This window comes from Canis lupus, chromosome 35 (assembly GCF_048164855.1).
Source record: "Canis lupus baileyi chromosome 35, mCanLup2.hap1, whole genome shotgun sequence".
Lineage (NCBI taxonomy): Eukaryota > Metazoa > Chordata > Mammalia > Carnivora > Canidae > Canis > Canis lupus.
Window position 1 is genome coordinate 11,243,853 of NC_132872.1, and position 25,229 is coordinate 11,269,081.

Here is a 25,229-nt window from a genome sequence, read left to right on the forward strand (position 1 = left end):
CAGCAAAGGCCACAGCGATTGAAATAAGTTGGAACAGGGTAACAAGAACAAACAGAATGCTTAGAACCATGTGAGGTGCACTTTATCAGCTGTTGGGTACTGGATGCTTTGCTGAAGGCTTGATTTTTATCTTCAGCATAAAGAGTGTTACTAATTATCTGTTTTTATGATAGTAAATGTTATTTAGAAAAATAAAAATTTCCAGAGGCCTTGACATCATCTCAGCTGGCCAGCTTTCTTTTTAAATTATATCTCCATTTAATGGTAAATTATTTGTGAACAAATCCAGTGTCAAGGATCTGCAAAGTCACTGGGGACAATCTGCTCCTAGATTGGGGTTTCCAAGGGCACACCTGAGTCATGGTTTTATAGGATGAAAACCCTAAGTGGCATACGCATGCCCCCAAACAATAGCTCTCATGGGTCCCTTTCCCCATAATTGCAGAAAGAGAACAAAGCTGATCAGCTGCAAATTTTATTGCAAGCAAAGTCAAACCACCAGCAGTTTCAATCCATCTATCAGGAAAGATCTAAGCACTAACAAATATTAGGGCTGTGTTCATGTATTCTTGATTTACAATTTTATGTAAATTTAATGCAAATTAAGCATGGCCCTAGGGCTCCTGTCAGGATTCCAATGTAGTCAGTGGTGTGGGAAAGTTTGACTGTAGCTTCTATTAATGTGTTATGGAATTGATTATTGCAGCGTTTAAATTATTGCTCTCTCAACTCCTCTGATTAATAGATTGAAACTGGAGTAAAATACATCAGAGACTGCCTGGTCCAGAGGTGGTTTAGTCATGTGACCTCTATCTTGGTCCATTTGCAATGGCTGACAGCTTCATTTTATTGCTTGTAAAAGGCATGTCTTCTGACTTGCAAAGTTCCTCTCACAGTCAAGGCATAGAATGTTTTCCTTGTAGTTTATAAACCTAGAGCTTCATAACACGATGCTGCAGGGCTTGGATCCGAGGCAGTCCATTTAAATGTGTAAACATAACCAGAGATGTGTAAATATATAAATAGGTTAATTTACCAGCTCCCTCAAAAACACAAGTAAGACATATATTTTCTTTCCTCTCTCTCTCCCTCTGTCTCTATCTCACACATACACCCTCCTCAAAACAGAAGTTCTATCCCATGCCATGGCAGAAGGAGTGGAGTTAACTGGTTTTCTTAAAGCCCCTTAGAAAGATTTTATCGAATGACCAGGTCCATATTATATTATGAGATTCCTACACAATTTTAACACCTTTACAGCCTTTAATGTCATCGGAAAGCCACTAGAGACCACAACTAGGAAATTTGTATTGTACCATACTAAATAAAATTACGCAATTTGAGTATATTATAGTCCTTGGTTTCTAGATGAGGAAACAGAAGTTCATTAAATTTAAGTTACTTGCTCAAGATTACATTAAGAGTTCAACGAGTGAGTAGTTTGGAGCCAAGACCAGGAATCAAATTTTCTACTGGAAGGGACATTTATTGTTATGACTTTAAAAACTGCCATATTTATATTTAAGTCAGATCTTAGCACCAGATGCCTCTTCCTCTTTTTTTTTTTTTAATTTTTTGGTTATTTATCTATGTACATTTTAGGTATGAACTAAATGTACTAATCCTAAAGGGATTAGAGGTAGAAATAAGTTCGACCATACTTGCATGTACCTTCATACCATGTTTGCATAAGTTAAATTTGATAAATTAATATTAAGTAATGGAGAAGAGCCTACCGAGTGCCAGGTACTATTTAGTCCATTGGGAAACCTTTAAGGTTCCTCTAACTGGCCTATGAATTAAATTGACATGAAATAGATTAATAGGAGAATATCAAATTGAATTTCATGTGTGTGGGGATCCATATAGACTTGAGATTCCAAGGACAGGCAAAATGAGGTATATATATATATACCATCCTGAATTAACATAAGGGGCTATTCATCTGGGCCTTCAAAGGAAAAGAAAGCAATTCACAGAAGAAAAAAAATGAGTAAATGCTGGCCCATCCAGAAACAATGGGGCATAGGGAGGACTTTGACCAATTAGTGCTTGGTTCCTCCTTATCTATCACACATAGTTCATATTAGAATATAGTTATTTATGGTGCTAGCTCTCTTGCTGGAGCAGGTACTCTATCTAAATTCCTTTTTTTTTTTTTTCCTACCTAAATTCTTTAAAGCAGTTAGGGGGAAGGTCAACATTTCTTCCTGAGTCTTTGGGCCTTGATTATTTTTAGCTCTAAATAATCTGCATGCCAAAGGTACAAATCCTGGGGCAACTCTTTCTGAACCCCTACAGTTTTTCCCATTTGTTTCTAATAATATTATTATTAAGTAGGTATTAATTACTTTATTATAAATATGCAAAAGCTTAAAGTTCAGACACAATAAGGAGCCAGCCCAAGGCTGCCTGTTGGTTTAGCACAGGATTTCAAACCCATATCTGTGTGATTCAAGATACTACTGTGGTGTTTTGTTTTGTTTTGTTTTAATCACATTGCTGTGGAAGAAAAAAAAGAGCAACAAAGTTTATACTTGTAAAAGAGATGAGAAAGAATCCTCTCCTCCTTGAGCCTGAGTCAGGGATTTTTTTTTTGACAATTATATGGATGTTGGCATTTTATATCTAGCACCAGATGGCTGATCCACTCCCCATTAGGATATTAAACCTTGCGATTATATCAGTGATTCCATCCCATCATCCTGTTTTGTTCATACTATTCCCACTCCATGCCTCAACCCTACGTTTTCACATCAAAGATCCTGTTTCTGGGAATGGCTGCCATTCTTCTTCCCTCCAACCCCATAGCACCTTCCTTCGAAATGAGAGTCCTTTGAATTTTTCAAATTCTGCCTTGTGCACCCTCCATGGTTTCTGTTAATCCAGTTTAGTCATTAAATAAATATTTTTTTCCTATCCTAATGGTGAGGCCATCTTTAGTTACCAGATGCTATGAGATAACATGAAAATATAGCAATTAACAATGTGGGCCTTGAAGTCACACTGCCTGCTTCAAATCTCAGTTTTCTTTCTTATTATTCAGATAAGTTTGGTGATAAACTGCTTAATTTCTCTAAGGCTCAGGTTTGCCATATATAAAATAGAGATAAAATTTAAATTTTAAATCTTCCCAAATTTATTGTAAGGATTAAATTAGATGATCTATGTAAGACCTTAATCCAGTGTCTGGATATCATGTGTTTTCACCCAATAAGATGCTAATAATGGTGATGATAAGGATGGTGATGATGATGATGTTGGTGATGATGATGGTGGTGATGATGATGGTGATATGATGACGATGACAGCAACCATGCTGTTTCTACTGTTTCTGATTCTGTCATAAGACTTACTTTGGCTGTAGGGCTGTTGCCCAGAGTCTAACACCTGCTTCCACTTATTGCCTATTAACCCTTGTGTTGGACTCTTTCAGCTTTTGTTTTAGATCCTTCCTGTCCATTTTCTCAGTTGTCACCCTCCTTAGCATCCAGTCTTCAGCTTTACTTCTTTAGGATTCTAATGGGCTTCTTAGACTAGCATCTTCTTAAAGTTCTTAGAGAGCTTTATTAAGAATATTTAAGGGGGATATGCAACATGCTTCACCAACACTTAGAGAGTTTGTTAAATTTTAGATTGGAGGGACCTTTCCAGAATTTCTGATTAAGCAGTTCTGGGGTCAGGGGCTGAGAATATGCATTTCCAACACATTACAGGTGATAATAATGCCACTGATACAAAGACCATACTTTGAGAACCACTGCTCCAGAAGAATTGTATACCTTAAGATTATAGGCAGAAGTGTTCTTGCATAATGTCATTCAATTTCAGATAGTGTTACACTTTCAAATACTCCTAAAACTAATCTCATTGGACATGAGACCGAGAACAGATAGATTGAGAAATACCTTAAATTTCATGGTAACATCTTAGGCCCTCTGAGACTGCTTACCTAGCCTAGTTCTGTGGAAAGAAAAATCTCTCTTCCAAAACTGTCCATTTTCAGGTATCAAAGCTGAGGATGGGGATCCCTGGGTGGCGCAGCGGTTTGGCACCTGCCTTTGGCCCAGGGCACGATCCTGGAGACCCGGGATCGAATCCCACGTCGGGCTACCAGTGCATGGAGCCTGCTTCTCCCTCTGCCTGTGTCTCTGCCCCTCTCTCTCTCTCTCTCTCTCTCTCTGTGTGTGTGTGTGTTTGACTATCATAAATAAATTTTAAAAAAAAAGCTGAGGAGGGGGAATGGTTGAAACATAAAAACTGGGGATCTCTGGGTGGCTCAGTGGTTTAGCGCCTGCCTTCAGCCTAGGGCCTGATCCTGGAGACCCGGGATTGAGCCCCACGTCGGGCTCCCTGCATGGAGCCTGCTTTCCCTCTGGCTGTGTCTCTGCCTCTCTCTCTCTCTCTCTCTCTGTCTCTTATGAATAAATAAATAAAATCTTAAAAAAAATGAAACATAAAAACTGCTCTAGGTTTCAAAAATCTCACCTGTATAAATTTTTAAGTATTTGTACCCCCTTATGTTTTTCATGTTTCATTTTCCCTGGAAACCTCCTTTCCTTTTGTATGTATTCCCATCACATTAGTGACTATTTAACATCTCCAACATTTTCTAAGTTTTTGTCAGTTCATGAGGGTCATTACACATAAAATATCCTGTGTGAAATAAATATGCTACATGGTTCACTAAACTCAGTCTTTAGCTAAGTGGCATCTCTACACACCTTCTTCATCAGGTACACAAGTGACAGTTTTGCATCAGCAAATGTACAAATCAGTAATGATCTCCGGTTGACTTGTGATTAATGGTATTAAATGTTGCATCTGTGGAACCCAAAGCTATTCAAACATAAACATGCATCTGAGATACTTAATGAATGGTAGGACTCATTTCTAAAGCAGATATTTTGGTTCCCACACCACCTTCTTTAAAGATTCTGTGACAAAAGATTAAGAAAACATTATCTTTAACTTTAATAAACAGAGTACTTTGACATCTTTCCTATTAATAATGTCCATTTTTTCTCTAAATGTTATCTTCCTATGACCTGTTTTTCCTGATCATGACACAAATGGAGGTATTTGAATTATGACTATGCTTCTCTTTATGTGATCCTTGTCTAACCTGCAACAAAATCAACATTTTGGTTTATTATACTTGTCAAAATGTAGATTCCTGAAAACCACTCCCAGAACAATTGAACCAGAATCCCTGGGAATACAGCCAAAATTTGCAAATACACTGTGTTCTGCATGTGATTCAGATCCATGTGGAAAACCGAGAACTACTGTTCTAGGGACCTAAACAACTAGTGAGAAGAATTTGCTGCTGTTGGCTGCTCATTTTGCTGTATGACGCAGCATCAAATTGTATATAAAGCTCTGTGGAGCAGGTACTAGAGCCTTATAATAGAAAAAATATAAATAAATAAATAAATAAACCTGTGTCCTTGTTAAAAACAGATATTCTTGAGTGCTAGGAATAGTGGCCCCCCAAATGACTTCTTTTTTTCTTTTGACTATAGCATTAGGAATCTCCACATGTATGTGAATGCAAATGACACCCTAACATGATAGGATTTTTAAAATGTGAATCTTGTTTTTAAATATCTCATTCAGGGGCACCTGGGTGGTTCAGTCATTAAGCATCAGACTCTGGGTTTCAGCTCAGCTCATGATCTCCGGGTCGTGAGATCAAGCCCCAAGTCAGGTTCCACACTGAGTGCAAAGTCTGCTTGAGATTCTTTCCCTCTCCTTTTCCCTCCTCTGCTTCTCCCCTTGCTCACTCTCTCTCTCTTTCTCTCAAATAAATAAATAAAATCTTTATAAATAAACATCTTATTCACCATCCCTTGCTTACATTTATCATGTTTTCACATTTTTATTCATTATACTTCCCCCAGTACCTGTACTAGAATGGTCATTTCCATGTTGAGTCTTTTTTCTCTTTTTAAGCTATTCTAATTTGGTTGCCATTGTTGTAAAAATAGCCTATTCTGCATAAAGCATTGGAGTTTTTTTTTTTAACATTTTTGGTTTTTGAAATGTATTTCTAAATTAATATTTAAATTTCACTATAATATTAAATAGAATCCCAGACATTTTTCTCAACTTCTGTGATGCAAATCATATACATGATTTACTGAGAATTTATTACATGTAAGGAAATTTATTAAATAATTACCTTAACTAAACCAATGTAATTATGGAAAAAAATATAAAAGTGGGACTCCTTCCTTGTAAGATTGTATTTGGCCTTTATTCTCCCTCAAATCCACATGCTTAAAAAGCCAGATTTCCTGTACCTCATTCACTTTAGAATATTCATTTTGACTTACAATTGTAATGTCTGTAGATTCGTCTTTATTTTTTATTACTTAAAAAAAATTAAATATTCTATTTAAATTCAATTTGCCAACATGTAGATTCCTTTTTTTTTTAATTTTTATTTATTTATGATAGTCACAGAGAGAGAGAGAGAGAGAGAGAGAGAGAGGCACAGACATAGGCAGAGGGAGAAGCAGGCTCCATGCACCGGGAGCCCCATGTGGGATTCGATCCCGGGTCTCCAGGATCGCGCCCTGGGCCAAAGGCAGGCGCTAAACCTCTGTGCCACCCAGGGATCCCTGTAGATTCCTTTTTAATTTAAGAATTGAAATGTCAAAAAAAAAAAAAAAAAGAGAGAATTGAAAAGTCAAGTCTTAGGAACACAAATATATTTTTTTTTCATGAATACTAGTCTAGCACTAATTGTTTCTAGGATTTAAATTCTTAGAAGCATTTAAATCCTATTAAACATTCCTAATTTTAACCGGGAATGTGTTACCTAGAGTTGAATGTATTACCCAGAACTCCAAGTAAATGTCCCCTTTATATCTCATAATCTCTCTTTTCTTACCTTCTTTCATTACTGTATTCCCCTTTTATACCATTTTGTTTTCCACAGTTTTAGTTAGCCACATTCATCTGTGGTTTGAAAACACATGATCTTCCTTCTGACATTTCTTCTTCTTTTTTTTTTTTTTTTAGATTTTATCTATTTATTAATGAGAGACAGAGGGAGAGAGAGAGGCAGAGATGTAGGCAGAGGGAGAAGCAGGCTCCATGCAGGGAGCCCGATGTGGGACTCAATCCCGGGACTCCAGGATCACGCCCTGGGCCAGAGACAGGCGCTAAACCGCTGAGCCACCCAGGGATGCCCCCTTCTGACATTTCTGGCAGAGTCAGAGGTCAATAGTAGCCTAACATCACAATGTCTATGTCATTCACCTCACTATGTCATCTCATCACATAGGCATTTCATCATCTCGTATTATCACAAGAAAAAGGGTGACTACAATACAATAGAATACTTTGAGAGAGAGGGAAACCACATTCACATAACTTTTATTACAATATACTGTTATAACTGTTCTTTTTTATTATTATTGTTTCTGTCTTACTATGCCAAATTTACATATTAACCTTAATCATAAGTATGTATGTATATATAAAAGAAAACACAATGCATATTAGGTTTGGCACTATGCATGGTTTCAGGCATCCACTGGGGGGTCTTGATATTTATCTCTTTCAGGTAAAGAAAGTGACTGTTGTACTTCCATTATTCCCCTTTCCTTTCCACCTTTCTCCTTTCCCTTCTCTAATCAACATCATGTTGCAGTGATTATTTTTTCAGTAACTTAACATTGTCTACAAAATTTCATATAAAATGTTTGCCACTGCATTCTAATTGAACTTAGCCTGGAGCTCTTTACATTTTTAACACAACCTAGTAAAATAAAGAATTTTAAATCTTCTTTAGTTGGATTTGATCTGGGGTTAATTCTGTTGATTATTGAGAATTTTAGTGATTAACTGGAATTCTCATTTGGAGTTTATATGCTGAAATCTAATTTTCCTACTCTTCAGCTTAATTTTTCAGACAATAGCCTCTTGATTGGCTATTAAAAGACCAGGTTCTGACTTTAAGGACATCACTATCCACATCAGCAATCAGACAGCTCTTGTAATGGGAAGAAGTGACTCTTTGGGGCTAAAACATTTGAGAAGATTACTTTGTTGGGGAGGAAAAAGTTTTATGTATCCTTCAAAGTTCTTCCAGTTATTCTAAGAATCATATTGATAGGAGACAAAACAGCAGGAGAAAAACAAACAAAAGTTTAATAACATGTATACCTTCTGTATACATGCAAGAGACCCAAGAATACCAAGGAACTCCCCAAAATGTCCAAAGCTATCACCTTACATGCCAACTTCAGCTAAAGACAAAAGGCATTGGAAGTGGTGAGTCAGTTGTGGTAGCTTACCAGGAAAAACACAGTAAACAAGAGTTAAGGTTATTGTACAGAGCTAACTCATTGCCTTCTTCACTGATAGTGTTTCTAGAGATGGAGAATCAACCCCCTCTTCCTGGTACAGCAAGGGAGATACCCTTACAAGTGGAGATTTCCCTTAAAATTATAATTGTCTCTTAAAAATGATAAATTCTTAGTTTTCAGAGCTTCTGTTATGTTTGGAGTTTTAAGCTGATATTCTACCTGTGGTAAGGACTCCAAATTTTATATAAACCAAGCTCATCCACCTAAAATTAATTATGATCTCCAAGCTTTCCATATGTATCTGCAGCCCACTTTAGCCATCAAAATAAATCAACTATTTACATCCACATACTTTCTATTCTAACTTGCATTTGTCCTTCTTGAGGATGACAAAAAATAGGAGAGTTATTTTAGAATCCAGAGTTGGCTCGGTGTAAAAATCCAGACTCCATGAAAAGAAGAAAGCTACCGGAAGACAGGTAGCTTGAATCAGTATACAAATCTTGAATCATTATGCCAGTCTTAATGCATTATGGTCAGAATTTTTGTGGTACTCAGGAAGACTTTGGGAGTGGGCATTTATTCTGCTTTGGAACTGCATACACTAGATGCTTTAGCTATATCCAGTGTGCACTACAGATTATTTTTCTTACATTTATATAATATTATATGTAACAGCTGACAGATGGACCAGTTTTTACACAGATATTTTACCTATTAAGATGATAGCTACCCTTTCTAATATTTTTAATTTTTTAAAGATTTTATTTATTTATTATGAGAGACAGACAGAGAGAGAGACAGAGACACAGGCAGAGGAAGAAGCAGGCTCCCTGCAGGGAGCCCAATGCAGGACTCATTTGATCCTAGGACCTTGGTGCCCTGAGCTAAAGGCAGATGCTCAACCACTGAGCTACCCAGGTGTCCCTCCTTTCTAATATCTTTAAATAACCCTGTAAGCTACCCTGAATTGCCATCATCTGTAGCATTTATGTTTTCTATACATTACCAAAAACAAATAAATAACCTTCTCCCAAAAGGACCTGTATATTCTTAAAAATATTAAACTTATATATATTTTTAATATACTTTAATTGTTTTCAGTTTGCTCTAAATAGGTAACATTTATTTTTGGACAATGAGATGATTTGTCTTTAAATTTGTCAAATCTTAGGTCTGTTTCAGTGACAAAGCATACGGAACACAATTATTCCTTATTCTCAATCAAAAAGCTAATAGGCAAGTTCAAGTGTAGTGGGAAAGCAGCTCAACCTGTGCCAGGGGCTACTGAAGTGGAGTGCCAACACTACAGGGTTCAGGGCTCAAAAGAAAAAAAAAGGACATTGGAGTGAGGAGGCAGTCATGGAAGATTAGGACCTTAGCTACATTCAAGAAAATTGAGAAAATAAATATATTGAGGATAATAATAACCAATTTTTCATTGTTGAAGAAGAGAGTATAAATATGGAAAAGGGAAAGCTAAAATAAACTGAATGGTATTGGATCAAAATTAGAATTACTAGTGTTCATTCATGAGTTTTAACAAAAGATAGATAAATAGATGTATACATATGTGTATATTTTCTAGCCTCCCACTGAGAGGGCCTCAGAACAATTAAAGCTCAGTAGCAGTCAACATACCTAGCATCCAGATGTTGGTTTTAGAATATCGGTCTTAACGAAGGCAGTAATTTCTTTGACATCAGCCATAGCTACATTTTTCTAGATATATCTCCAAGACAAGGGAACAAAAACAAAAATTAAAAAATAAAATAAAATAAAAATAAAATAAAAAGCTTTTACACAGCATAGGAAACCATCAACAAATCAAAAAAGTAGCCTACTGAATGAGAGAAGATATTTGCAAATGATATGCAAAATATATGAAGAATATATACAGTACAACACCCAAAAAACAAACAATCTGATTAAAAATAGGCAGGGAAACAGAATAGACATTTTTCTTTTTTTTTTTTTTTAATTTTTTTTTAAATTTTTATTTATTTATGATAGTCACAGAGAGAGAGAGGCAGAGACACAGGCAGAGGGAGAAGCAGGCTCCATGCACTGGGAGCCCGATGTGGGACTCGATCCCGGGTCTCCAGGATCGCGCCCTGGGCCAAAGGCAGGCGCCAAACCACTGCGCCACCCAGGGATCCCAGAATAGACATTTTTCTAAAGAAGATAGCCAACAGACACATGAAAAGATGTTTAACATCACTCACCATCAGGGAAATGCAAATCAGAATCACAGTGATATATGATTTTACATGTGTCAGAAGGGCTATTATCAAAAAGACAAGAAATAACAAGTGTTGGTGACAATACAGAGACATAGGACCCTTCACATACTGTTAGTACAGTACATTATAAATTGAAATGTAAATTGGTACAGCCACTGTGGAAAACAATATGGAAGTTCTTCTAAAAATTTAAAATAGAAATACCATATGGCCCAATAATTCTACTACTGGGTATTTACCCAAAAAAAATGAAAACACTAATTTGAAAAGATGTATGCAGCCTTATGTTTATCACAGCATTGTTTACAATAGCTAAGATAGTTGCAGGGAAATGGGCAAAACAGGTAAATTAGAGTGAAAGATAAGGCTTCCAGTCATGGAATGAGTAAGTCACAAGTATAAAAAGCACAATATGGGGAATATAGTCAATAATATTGTAATATTGTTGTATGGCAGCAAGGGATAGTTACACTTGTGATAAGCATAGAATAAAGTATAGAGATCTTGATTCACTATGTTGTACACCTGAAACTAGTGAAAATTGCATATCAACCATACTCAAAAAAATTGAAAATAAAATATCACTCCCCAGTAAACAAAGGTTACTTAGAGAAATAGATGATTCCAGGACTGGGACAAGAAAGGAACAAAATGAACTTGGAACACTTTTGTGTCGTTAAGCAAGGAAGATCTCAAAGAAAAATTCGACATACCAAAGGTATACAGAAGCCAGCTTAAAAGAGACTTCCACTAGCCAATTCTGGGACAATTTGGTAATCAAAATAAGCGATAGCCACATATTATAATGCTGATATAAACTAGATAATGGTTGTTCAATAAAGAGACTATAAAGCTCTTTCTTACAATAATAGAATGTCAACTAATAAATGCAGAAGGAATGATGGTATTTGAAAATATCATTTGCCACCATTGCAGAAATAATCAGTTCAGGCAAGAAAGATCAATGCATTCTGAAACTAGTAGATAAAAGTGAAATAAGGACAGAAATTTTTACATAATCTCAAAGTAGCTCCCCACAAACTATTAAGTACTATTTATTAAGGGAAGAAAAATTTTAAAAGGTACAAAAATCTAGTTGATACCATTCAGAGTTAATACTACCAGTAATAGGACAAATTGGCATCATGTGCCGAATGATAAAATGCTATGAGCAGAATATAGCATCATTTCTGCGATATTTCTATCAAAACCTGCCTCTAGTCATAAGAAGACATTAGGCACATCCAAATGAAGGACATTCTATAGAAAAATTGGCCTGTAATTTACATAAGTGTTAAGGTTCTATAAGTAAGGACAGACAGTGGAACTTCCCCAGACTGGAAGAAGCTAGAGATGTGATATATCTGGGTGTAATATGTGAGCTTACATTAGACCATTTTGCTTTAAAGACATTGTTTTAATAAGTGATAAAACTTGAATAGAGTCTCTATGTGAAGAATATGTGGGAGTCCTTTGTATTATTTGTGCAATTTTTCTGTGAAGTTGAAATTATTTCAAAATAAAGGTAAAAGAGGTTTAATAACACTTAAGGTAGCTGTCAGGGTTAAATATTAGTGAGTAAAATCCAAAATTGTATTAAATGCTAAATGTAACATAATCAAGCAGGATTTTTTAAGCATAATCTATTATAAAGAAATATAAATATTCATATTTTAAGTGAACCTAGGCTGTAGTTGATATCTTTTTTTAAAAAGATAGTTTCAACAGTAATTAATTCAGTAATAAGGCAAGAAAACCAACAATCCTTTTTTTTTAACATTCATTTATTTGTTTCAGAGAGTGAGAGAGAGAGCACACCAGAGGTGAGGGGCAGAGGGAGGGTGTAGCAGCAGACTCCCCACTGAGCATGGAGCCCAACACAGGGCTCAATCTCATGAAACTGAGATCACAGTATGAGCTGAAATCAAGAGCCTGATGCTCAACCAACTGAGGCGCCCAGGCATCCCACCAACAATCATTATTTAACATTATTCAGGAGGTTGTAGCCAGTGCAGTGGGATAAGAAAATAAATTTAAAATATTTAATTGTAGGAAAGGAAGGGAGTAACTTAACAATATTTTTAGGTAAAATAATTGCTAACTGAAAACACAAAAATAACCCTCATAAATTAATGACCAAAAACATTAGCACCAATAACCATTTGATAAATTGTCCAATTATCTGAAGAAGTATATAAAATTAATAGTTTCTACATTGGGTTATTAGAAACTCATAAAATATACCGTAAGATGGCCATTCACGAAGCTTCAATAATATAAAAACACTTAAGAATGAATTAAATAAGCAATGCAGAGAACTTAAATGCAGAAATCAATATCAGTACCTGGGAGAATGAAAGAAAAAGAGTTTTTTGTGTGTCTGGTTTTTGTCTGTTTTTTCATGGAAGGGAAATACTTAATTCTTGAATGGACACACACAAATGATGTAAGGTGGCAGTTTTCCCCAAGGTAAATATAGAATATTTTTATGTATCTAAAAATTACTTGGAGGGATTTTTTTATTGAAATTATACTAAATTTATCAAGATGATTATGAATAAGTTGGCAGAGCTAGCAGTGATTTTTAAAATTGCTTTATCGGGGCAGGAAAACTCTTGCACTGCAAGATGCTAACATTATTTTGTAAAGATAAAATTATCAAAACACCATATTTTTGGTTTAAGAATGACCAAGTCTATGGATATAAATGAAATGTGTAAAACACTACCATGTGTAATTAGAACGCACATGATCTACATTTATTTAAAATCATGGAAAAGTTATGATCATTCAACAGATGGTTTTGAATAGCTAATTAAAGAAAAAAATAGAATTGTATTTTTACTGATCACTTATGAGAATTAATACTCTTAAAGACTTAAAAGTAGAAAACAAAGGAAAAGCCTGGAGGAAACATCAATAAATATGTACCTTAAGAGAGTGAGGAAGGCTTTCTTAAAGCAAGTGAAAAGAGCACAAAGAAAAAAAGAGTACATTTGACTATGTATATATAAAGGTATATAATTAAGGAAGTGATAAAGTGATTTAAAAACAAAATATGTAAAAAAATAAAGCTTTAATGTCACTGGTATATGAATACATTTTAACAGGTCAATAAAGAGGGAAAGAATATCAACACAGTAAATATGATTAAAATTTGCTTAAGGGCATAAAATCACCAGTTTACAAAAGGACCCGAGAAAATAGCAAACATAAAAAACTGTGAAAACCTTACCAGTAATCATGGAAATGCAAAGTAAAACAGCAATAAATTGTTATTTTTTTAGACCAATAATGCTGCGAAAGGGTTAACAAAATGTGGCTAGCCTGAATTGGCAAGTCAGTATGAAAACTGACACTTTTATATCTTCCTGTTGAGAGTGTAAATTAGTGGAAACTTTGCTAGGGTATTGTATGGATGTCTGTCAAAGTTTTAAAGCATATTTGTATCATTTGACCCAGTAATTCTACTTCCATGAAAATCCTTTGAAACGCAAACAGATTTCTGTATAAAGTGATCATCACCGAATTATTTTTAATGAAAATTATGAAAACACCCCAAATATTCAGAATAAGGATTGAGGAAGTTAAATGAAGGTCATTTCCTAAGCAGAAATAGCACTAGAATGGACATGAGAGTAGCTGCCAGCACTCAAACCTCTCCCCTATGTTTATTTATTTTTTTTTCCATTTGAAAGTAGTCATTTATTTACTGACCAGAATACAAAAATAATCATGGTAGATACCTTAGTTCATCTTTCGAATAATCCTATTGATCTGGTCTTCCTTGTTGCCAGCATCTCCACCTCCTACAAAATGGGTGGTCTTTTTCTTCATTCCCCCTCGTAGAGAACATAATTTGAAAGGCCATAAAAAGTTGGTTTACTTCTTTGAAATGTTTCCTAAAAGTATAGATCTTGTGAATCAGGTCCTCCATGCAGGTGATGCCATATTTACGTAGAGATTGGGCAATCAATGCCCAATGCCCTGTCAGGGCAGTTCGCTTCTTGTTGATCTTGCCACACTTGTAGATCAGTTCATTCACGGCTTCAGGTTTGGGTACCCCCATGCTATATATGGTTCCACAATCCTTAGCATATTAACTGAAGCCTTGTTGAGCTTAACAAAAGCACTCTCCCCTATGTTTGGAACTTTCATCCTTTCAGTACTGGGATGTAGACAAACTCACCCAGTGTTAAAACAGAAATAAAATCCAAACAACCTTCAAAACTGTGGCTTGGACATGAGATCCAGGGCTTGAAACGTGTACCTGCCAAAGACTTAGAATTATTAACAGATATTATTGGATACAAGAAACTTAAGACCAAAAGAATCTATTTGGGTAATTGGTGGCATCTGTAAAAGTCAGTTCATATATGGCAATACCTGTATCACTGAGGTTTCACTGCCTGGATGGAGAGTCATATTGTTAATGGTGAAAACTACGGCATCTCATATTCAGATTCACTGGCATTCATGCTCCCATCATGATTTTTTGGCTCTATCCTGGCTTTGCAGGTTTCCCTGTGATATTGTGAGTTACAGTGAATTCCTCCTCTGCACAAGACAGCCAGAGATGTTTTCTCTTTCTTCCAACTAAAAACTCTGAGTCACACAACTAAGCAGCCATTGACTATCATGCTTTGTAAAACATTTTATTACATATTAAGCATTTGCTAACTATGCTTAAGTGAAATGGCAGGTGACAAAAAAAGTATGATCCACAACCTGAATTTTGTGAACTATAATAAATACATACATCATATGCACTCATACATCCATTGGGGAAAAAAAAGATAGAATGAAGTATATCAAAATTGTTTTTACAGTAGGTTTTTGAGTATTGTCTTTATAGGTAAATTTTTATGTTATTTGGTTCCCAAATGTGTGTGTGTATGCATGTGTATTATCTTTGGAGAGTAGCTTAAAAACTGTTAAATAATTTTTGAATAATAATTATTGAAACGACAGATTTTAGAAAAATTCTCAGAGAAAAAAATTTCTCTTTGGTGACTTCAACCTCCATTTTTTTTCTCCACCATTCCCTTGCTTGGGTGTTTTCCTGTTTTTTTTTTTTTTCTTTTTTTTCCATAGTGGGAGCAAGCTTGTAAAATCATCTATTTTAAAAAATGATAAGGCCTTAATTGCTTATGTCTTGCAAAGATACATTCTTTCTAAAAGAGATGTTATAAAGATAATGCTAAACACACACACACACACACACACACACACACACACACACACATATTACAATGTCTTGGAGAGGAGGAACAAAAACAGATTTCATGTGAAAAGACCTTGTCAGTCCCCTCAAATCCAGTACAACTGTAGAATAAACAATTTTTTGCATACATTTCTAAGTCCCATCCTGATTTCAAAACAAAAGAAACAAAACACAATAAAAACCTTCTGTCGGATTTTTTCAGATAATGCTTTAATATTGGATTCATTTGCCTGTCTACCCAAGCTGGAGCCCACAGGCTGACATTTCAGTGGTCTCTTTCTGACGCCCTAAATTCAAGTCCATTTGATTTTATCTTGATTTGACTTCTTCAGTGTCTACCCATGGGGAACTCCATATTCTCTTTCTCCATCTTATCTAAAAGTTGTTAGGAAATGGGATATCATAATATTTTACTGAGTACCCTACAGAGTTGTGCTAATCTCAGCTGAGTCCTCATACTTTCTAGAAATCTCCTTTCATCACTGGCTGATTTTCAATTCAATTGCCTAAGACATTTTTTTCCTAGTCTTCCTTATTCTATGTTTATGACTTTCCATTGTTCCTTTCTTTTTGAAATGCCCATCTTTTTAGAATTTTTTCTATTTACGCTTTAAAAAAATATATTAGATACGCTGCTAATAATTCTCTTTTTTCTTGCAGTCCCTTTTCTTCTTATGTCCTGAAATAATGCCCTTAGTGTTCTGTATCTCAGACTATGTCAACTCGAAATTTTTTAGTTGTATGGTCTTTTTTTCTGTATGTTACATCAGAGCTATCTGTATTCCTTTGCCTTTTCAAATTCTGTCCATTGATGACCTCATCTTTACTGTAACATCTGTATAGTTTTATTACTAGTCTTTGTTGCCAGCCTTTCCTTTGGTGGAGGAGGATGTAGGAATAGAGAATCCTAGTCCAGAAATATTTCACGAGCATTCTTTTCTATCTACTAGCCACTACATGATTATTGTGCTCACGTCAAATTAAAAAAAAAAAAAAACCCTCCAAAGCATCTCCTTCTCTTCTTTCTGATTTCCTTTTTTTCAATAATGACACAATTGATCCCCCTAAAAGGAGAGCTACTTCTAACTTTTCATGCCCATCTGTCTCAATGTATCTCTTCCATTCAATCAGTCACACATTTTTGTGAATCACGTTTTCTGCATTCTCTCATTTAGTCCCTCATTACCTCTTTCTCATATTTTTTCAAGAAAAAGTGTCTCTTTCTCTTATCTTTCTATTTTCTAAGTTGGCCTGAATATCACTTCTAGATATTTATGAAATATAGATGTGATATTAACATTCTTTGTCTCAAAACTTTCAACTTCTCACAACTATGCACAGAATAATTTAGTTCTGAGTGATTTTTCCTCAACATTTCAAGTTTTCAAAGCTAACTTCTTCTTATGTGCATAATCTATATCCTAGATAATTAAACTCTTTCCCAAAATTGTGAAAGTAGAGTTAGTCAGGCATGGAGTGTGAGAAAGAGGGTCCTAGGTAGAATTGGGACATGTAGCCAGGAAGCCGGGATGTGGTGAGCAGGAGGGATGGAAGACAATAAGAGGCTACAAAGATCCATAAGTCCTAGAAAGGTACGTTAGGGTTTTATTCTGCTTTGGTTTTGAAGAGTATTTCAATACTTTGGGTATTCCAAGTGTGATGGAAATCAATTGAAAATTTTAAGTGGGGGAATGACATGTTCCCATTGAAGTTTTAAAAAATCACCCTACACACTCTATGTAGTTTCTCTATCATGACTTATTTAATTGTACCATCCACTAGCAAGCTCTCTCTTCTCTAGCACTAGAAGCACTTTATCTCTCTCTAACCACATATCACTTTCTACTTTATAACATAGCTATTGGAACACATATCTTGGTTTTAAAAAGATTTATTTATTTATTTATTTATTTATTTATTTATTTATTTATGTATGTATGTATGTATGTATTTACGAGAAACATGGAGAGAAAGGCAGAGACATAGGCAGAGGGAGAAGCAGGCTCCCTGCAGGGAGCCCGATGCAGGACTCAATCTCAGGACCCTGGGATCATGCCCTGAGCCAAAGGCAGACGCTCAACCACTGAGCCACCCAGATACCCCCTTAGAATACATATCTTAATCTCTTCTACTAGTATAATTCCCAGCATGCACAGACTGTCTTGTTTCTCTTTGAAACCACACAGAACTTTAGAAAGTAGTGAGTTCATCAAATACTTGATAAAGGATCAATTAAGACAATTGATTACTTATTACTTACTAATAACAAGTAGTAAAGTAATAATAAAGTATTACTTTCTAATAGTAATACCCAGGTTCTTAATGGAGGGTGAAATTGTATAAGGAATATTCACAGTTGGTGAAAATCTTAGTCTTTATTCATTGTGATTCAGCATCACCCTACCTTTGTATGGAAGGAGCAAATCTTTCTAATTATCTGTATCCTATTCCCTCTATCTTTCAAACAGCAATAAATATCGTCAACTTCTTTACAATGGTATAGCAAACATCACTCAATTAATAATTATCAAATAAGTTTTCCCCAGAAAAAAATGTTTTCTATTTTAATATTTGCTACAATGAGAAAATATTAAATCTGAAAGATAAATTACAATTTTCTACTCAATATCCAGTCACAAGAGCTGTACCAGGCCTATGAGTTAACAAAAATGAGAGCATTTCAGAAGGCTCCAAAGCAGAAAAGAGGAGTAGATATCCCTTTCTTGAATGCTGATTGGTTGCTAAACAGATAATGATTTGTGGCAATTTGTTTAAGTTTTCTTTAAAGATTTTATTTGTTTATTCGAGAGAAAGAGAGAGAAAGAGAGAGAGCACACAAGCAGGGGAAGGGGCACAGGGAGAAGCAAACTCCCCACCAAGCAGGGAGCCCAATGCGGGACTCGGGACTGGGTCCTGGGAAACCCAGGATCAGGACCTGAGCCAAAGGCAGATGCTTAACGAACTGAGCCACCCAGGTGCTCAGTAATTTTGCATTACTCTTCTGGATGGAATGGTTCATGGAAGAGGGGAATGGGATTGTTCTTTAACATCCTGAAACAAACAAAAAAAAAAGCAACACATCCTGAAGCATCTAAAAACCTATGCAACTTTCATTTATCTACTCTCTGCTGCTATTCAAAATTGATGACATATTAACTTCTCTGAGAACACCTCTATGGTTGTAAACCATTCTTTGTTTTTTGTCAAGAAGTAAATTTTTTATTCACATCCCTATTAAATGAGTTTCCATAGACTTGGGGATACCAGTTTGTCAGTATCACTCTTATATTTCATCCTCCCAGTTTCACTTCCATTTCATAATCACATATGATAACATGAGAGTATACAGTTTTCTGGGACAATAGTCTTCAAGAGTCTCTGAGAAAAAGATGAATAAACTACCAATCTCTGCACATGGTTCATTATCCATATCCCAGAAGAATCTTTCCTAAAAGTTCTTTAATAAAGAGAAACAAAACATTAGCTTGATGTTTCTGATTGTTTTGTTTGACAGAGGATGAAGGGAAGAGTCTAGATTTTTTAAATAGCAAGATACAGGAAAGGGTATGTCCAGAGAACAATAAACTCCCTGTATCTCTGGTTCAGATCAAGTTTCATAGCAGCTTATTTTATCACCTTAAAAGAAAAGTTATTTGAGTTACACTGCATTAAGAGAGGGAGGAAAACCTGTTCAAGAATGCAGCCTGGCCAAATGGCCCTTGATTGATGGGGCAGCAACAACCAGGGGGGTATTTGCCAACTCACCATTGCCAAGTCCTCAGAGTGATTTTGCTGCCTGTGACAGCTGGTGTTCTCTATTGGAAGGCTGTGTCTGTATACATCTATGATTTGCATATTTATATACCTCGGCTGCTGTATGAGGTCTGCATTTCACAGCAGTGTGCATAAGCTGTGCAGCCTTGCTGCTTGAGTGCCTCTGGGCATGGGATGCTAGAATTGGTTTGGGTAAAATTAGAATTTTAAGGTTTTGTGTTTTGCAGGTTTGCCAGTAAAACCACATTTTTGTTCATCTCCCTCTTCATCAACTTTCAGTAATGTTTTCAAAGCATCTCTGCATGGGCTACCATTTGAGGCAGACACATTATATGCTCTCTAGGAGGGTGCAAGCTCAGATATTAAGACATCATACGCAGATAGAAAGGATGACATCAAAGGAATATATTTAGTCAAGTTGAATCCTAAAGAGGGAATTGTGGGATCTATACACTGAAGAAAGTTACTGATATTTTTCTCTAAGTTGATTTAAGAAGGTAAGACTTGCTCTATAAGGCAGATATGAACCCAGTTAAGGCTTCTCTTTCTAAATAGTGATACCACAGAGCTCCTGGAATAGGTGGGATTTCCCTGGTTATTTGGAAGGTCAGTTATGGTATGCAGAAAAAAATGGGAGAGGCTCTGGAGGAAAAGAAAACAAAAGCTTGAAGAAAGCAGGAGTTGTATAAAACAAGCAATGACTATGTGGAAATGAAGTATTTTTTTTAAAGAATGTATTTATTTATTCATGAGAGACACACAGAGAGAGGCAGAGACATAGGCAGAGGGAGAAACAGGCCTCCTACAGGGACTCCATTCCAGGACCCCAGGATTAGGACTGGAGCCAAAGGCAGATGCTAAACCACTGAGCCACCCAGGTACTCTGGAAATGAAGTAATTTTAAGAACAGAGAGACTGTTCGGTCATCAGAAAGAAATATAGTAGAATAGGGGAAGTGTCATACAAAGAATTTTGAAGGTAGCTGATGTGAATATTGACCTTTGCTCCCCTTGAGATTGAAAGTCTCATAAGGTCAAAAGGTATTCTTTGGGCAAAAATGATGAGTGGAATCTTCAATCATGGAAAGATAATCTGAAGTAGGATAATCTGAAGTAAGGTATAGTCAATTTCTGGAAAATAGTAAAATCAGAAAGAAGGTATCCAGATTATAATTCTTCTGGGTGAAGAGAATGGGGCAATGTTTTTAAACAGGTGAAGACTATAATATCTGACAAAAATATTCAAATTTTGCCAGAAAAACAATACCGAGTTTAAAAGTTAACTTAAACTTTCTTCTAAACATGTTTCTACTTGAGAAGCATGGAGTATCACCGTAAGGCAATAGTTCCCATTTTGAAGAACCAACCATAGATGGCAGACACTCATACACCTACAAACCTCATACAAACCCTCTAGAGTATTATGAGCCCCAGTAAATATGAGATAATGGAGGCAGAAAAGATTAAATAACTCCCCTGGTTTCACACAGTTAATAAGTGGTAGTACTATGATTCAGATTTGCGTGTTTGACTCCAGAAGGCATTTTGCTTATTTGTTTGTTTGCTTGTTTTCCTAACATGCTGCTTCCTTGGACGCAGAGGAGGGATATAAAGAAAAGAGAGTGAATAGTTCTCTTGGGAATATTTAATTTGAGTTAGCAGGGAAATGGCCATCTGGAGATGTTGCTTATACGAAGTACTTGCAGGATTTGCTCTGTGCATACCTGTGAAATATGACATGTTGGGTACTATGGCCCCTATTTGAGGAATAGATTGGATTAATGACTTGATTATGCTGAGAAAACTAGTTCTTGTCAAATATGTTGCTGACAGTGAGTGTGATCCACAGGCCCTATCTGCATTTATTCCAAGTTACCATCTACTACTACAATACAGGTCATCAGAACAGCATTTTGATTGCTTACAGAGCTACAACAAACAACTATCATAATTATCAACAAAATACAGAATACATGGGATCCCTGGGTGGCGCAGCAGTTTGGCGCCTGCCTTTGGCCCGGGGTGCGATCTTGGAGACCCGGGATCGAATCCCACATCGGGCTCCCGGTGCATGGAGCCTGCTTCTCCCTCTGCCTGTGTCTCTGCCTCTCTCTCTCTCTCTCTGTGTGACTATCATAAATAAATTTTAAAAAATTAAAAAAAATACAGAATACAAAACTGAATATATAATTCTAAAAAACCTAGAGATATAACCTTTTTGAGATATCACTATGTCATGAAATAATAAATATCATTTTTTTAAGTTTTTATTTAAATTCCATTTGGTTAACATGCAGTGTAATAGTTTCAGGTATATTTATCTAATTGTTTTTTAATCATCATTATTTCTCTTCTTATTTGGCTTGGCATGGGCACAGTTTGGACCCACTTTCAGCACACCGGTCATATAGTCCAAGTGAACAGCTGTTCACAGAATCCTTTGCTGGCTCAGTCACAAGTTGCAAACTGAATGCTATCCACTCATCTACAGGAGATTTTTTTTTTTTCTGGATGTGTTGTCTTTTAAAAAATATCTATCAAAGTACTCTGCTGAATCTTGTTCTTATATGGTAAAATTTTCCAAAATATTTTATTTTTAAAATTATTTTATATTATCTTAAAGCTGGCATTTAGAATATTAGACTAAGGACCTGTCAAAATACCAAAGGTAGCCATAAAGATTGAATATGTAGTGGCTTAAAAGCATAGGTTCTAAAGTCAGAATGTATGAATGATATTCCAGACTGATTCATTTGCTAGCTATGTGATTTGGTGCAAATTATGTTCTCTTCTGTGATTGTGTTCTCTTTTCTGTAAAAAGTGAATGTAACAGTAGCACTCTTATATTTGTGTGTATGTGTGTGTGCATATGAAGATACTGAGAGAAAGTGAAACAAAAATCTTTTTCACATTACCTGACATATAGTAGATGCTTAATTAATATTATTTTTTTATTTTATTTACTTTACAAACAAGTTAGCTATATCTAGGCTATTCTGTACTAGTTTTTAATATTAAGAAAAATATTTCAAATAACTCATTAGCCTGGATTTCCATAGGGGAAAAAGATACAAATTCATATTCTGTGTTTCTGAAATTTTTTGTGTTTATCTAGTATAAGAAATGCCGAATGCCAAATGCATTGAAGCAGAAGAAATTATCCCTTTAGGAATTATGAATGAAGTTTGATTTACCAAATTATTGATTTTTATTAGAACCCTTTTATTATGAGGCCAAACCTTAAAAAAGAATAAAATATGACTATAATCCACTGGCCTCTTCTTCTACATCAGCATTCATTTATTGCATTTGTCTAGAACTTGGCCAAGGAAACAGCAAAAAAGCAAAACAAATAACATCAGATTAAAGGATGTTTCAGATTATAAGGGAAAAATTATATGCTTGGAAGGAAGGGGAAATTAGAAGAAACATAAGCATTTTGATAGGATGCCATGCCTTTTGAAGAAAAGAAGTTTATTTTTTTTTGCAACAGACACTGATAGAAGGTCTGTATTAAAATTAATCTTTGTTTGATATTTTTCATATGCTAACGTTATTTAAAATTTCCTAATTGATCTTTGATTTCATATTTGTATCTTCAGTGTAATGCTGGGCTTTTATAGAGTAGGATACACAACTATACTGTTTATTTTTCCTGTGGGGTCAATGAGTCAATCCTTTGGAAACATGATATAAATTAAGTTGTTTTTGACAATGGATGAGAATAATCTTTTTTTCCAATTTAAAAAACGAGTGACTTAGGCTGGGTTTTGTTTGTTTTGCCACTTTATTGTGTTCTAGTAGTTTAATTGATTAAAAAAAAATACTATGCCGTTTAGAAGGAGTACTAGAAACTGTGTGGCAATTTCAGTTGTGAAATGCTTAATGAGGTTTGTCAAATCCAAAGATCAGGACGCTATAAACAGATACCCAGATTTAGTGTTTAGATTAGACCAATTTACTCTAATTTCTAGGTGGTTATTTGTACACACACACACACAGAAAACAAACAAACATGTACAGACACCAAGAGTGTTTGTTATGAAAATATAAAAAGATTAATTTATAAACAATATAGGGGATCCGTGGGTGGCTCCTGCCTTCGGCCCAGGGCATAATCCTGGAGACCTGGGATCAAGTCCCACGTCGGGCTCCCTGCATGGAACCTGCTTATCCCTCTGCCTGTGTCTCTGCCTCTCTCTTTGTCTCTCTCTGTGTCTCTCATAAATAAATAAAATCTTAAAAAAAGAAAAATAGTCCACTCTACTTGAAGGGTATACTCTTCTTTGAAAGTTGTAATCCATTCACCTTTTTGGAAAATTTCTTGTCTACTGATAAATTTATGAACAATAAGAAGAATTTTTGTTGGGGGTGCCTGGCTGACTCAGTTGGTAGAACATGGGCTTCTTGATCTCAGGGTCATGAGTTCGAGCCCCACGTTGGGTGTAGAGATTTACTTTTTTAAAGATTTAAATAAAAAAAGAATTTTTGCTATTTATGAATTCTTTTTTAAAAAAAAAATTCTTTACTGAGCACAGTATTACCCAGCTCAATCACGCGCTTTAATTATTAATGTTAGAATTTAGTCTTGGTGAATAAGTATTTGTTGCCTTAGTAGCAGAGTATCAAAATCTTAGGAATCACTTTCAAAAATAATTTCTAGAAATAATGTTAATAATAATTACATTATTGAAGTAAGGATATGTTTTTCAAAAATAAAATTCCTGAAAAGCTCATGGATAACTCTGCTATACTTATATTTTATTAAAAAATAAAAGTAGGGGGCAGCCCGGGTGGCTTAGCGGTTTAGCGCCGCCTTCAGCCCAGGGCGTGACCCTGGAGACCTGGGATCGAGTCCCACCTCGGGCTCCCTGCATGGAGTCTGCTTCTCCCTCTGCCTGTGTCTCTGCCTCTCTCTCTCTCTCCCTCTCTCTCTCTCTGTCTCTAATAAATAAATAAAATATTTTTAAAAAATAAAATAAAAGTAGCTAAAAGAAGAAAGTAGTTTTGTTGGCCTAATGTAAATACAGTAGATATATCTGTGTCAAATCCCAGTCACACAAACACTCAAATTATATCCATGTACTGTAATGGAATAAATCCCATTTTATGATCTCTGTATTTTAAAAAAAGATAACATTATTGATGATATTCTACCAAGGTACTTTTTCAAGGTAATCCAACCATTCATCAGGTAAAGATATGTTTGAGCCATTCCAGGGTAATCTCCAGATGCCAGAAATTCAGGGAAAACACACTTAGGCGAACAGAGGTTAAAAGTAGACATTCACAGTAGTAGCAGAACTGCTCAGGGGCCAAGACACCACTGAAGAGTGAAGTTGACAGGACTGGTCTCCATGCCTAAAGCTGGAAGCCGGGAAAGATGTGTCACTAAGAGAACTAGCTATGGAGTAACTACCTTCCCTGTTCAAGGACCTAGAGTAGAAATAGTTCTGAGTCACACCTGGAGCTGAAAGTAGAAATCTACCCATACTGCATAGATCTTTCTTACTTTCAAACACAGGAATAATTTAAAAGTAAATAGATACTGGGTTCAGGATTACCACATTTTGTTATTATTTATTCAAGTGCACATAACAAATATACATTCAAGGCTAGTGATTAATATATATCTCCAGCAAAAACAATCATGAGACTACCCCATAGA

At 35.6% G+C, this 25,229-nt stretch overlaps 1 protein-coding gene across 5 annotated transcripts in view; it reads left to right on the forward strand.

Annotated features, from left to right (window-relative positions):
• LSAMP (limbic system associated membrane protein) overlaps positions 1–25,229 on the forward strand; it is a 637,815-nt gene that overhangs the window by 334,963 nt on the left and 277,623 nt on the right. The window lies entirely within an intron of this gene.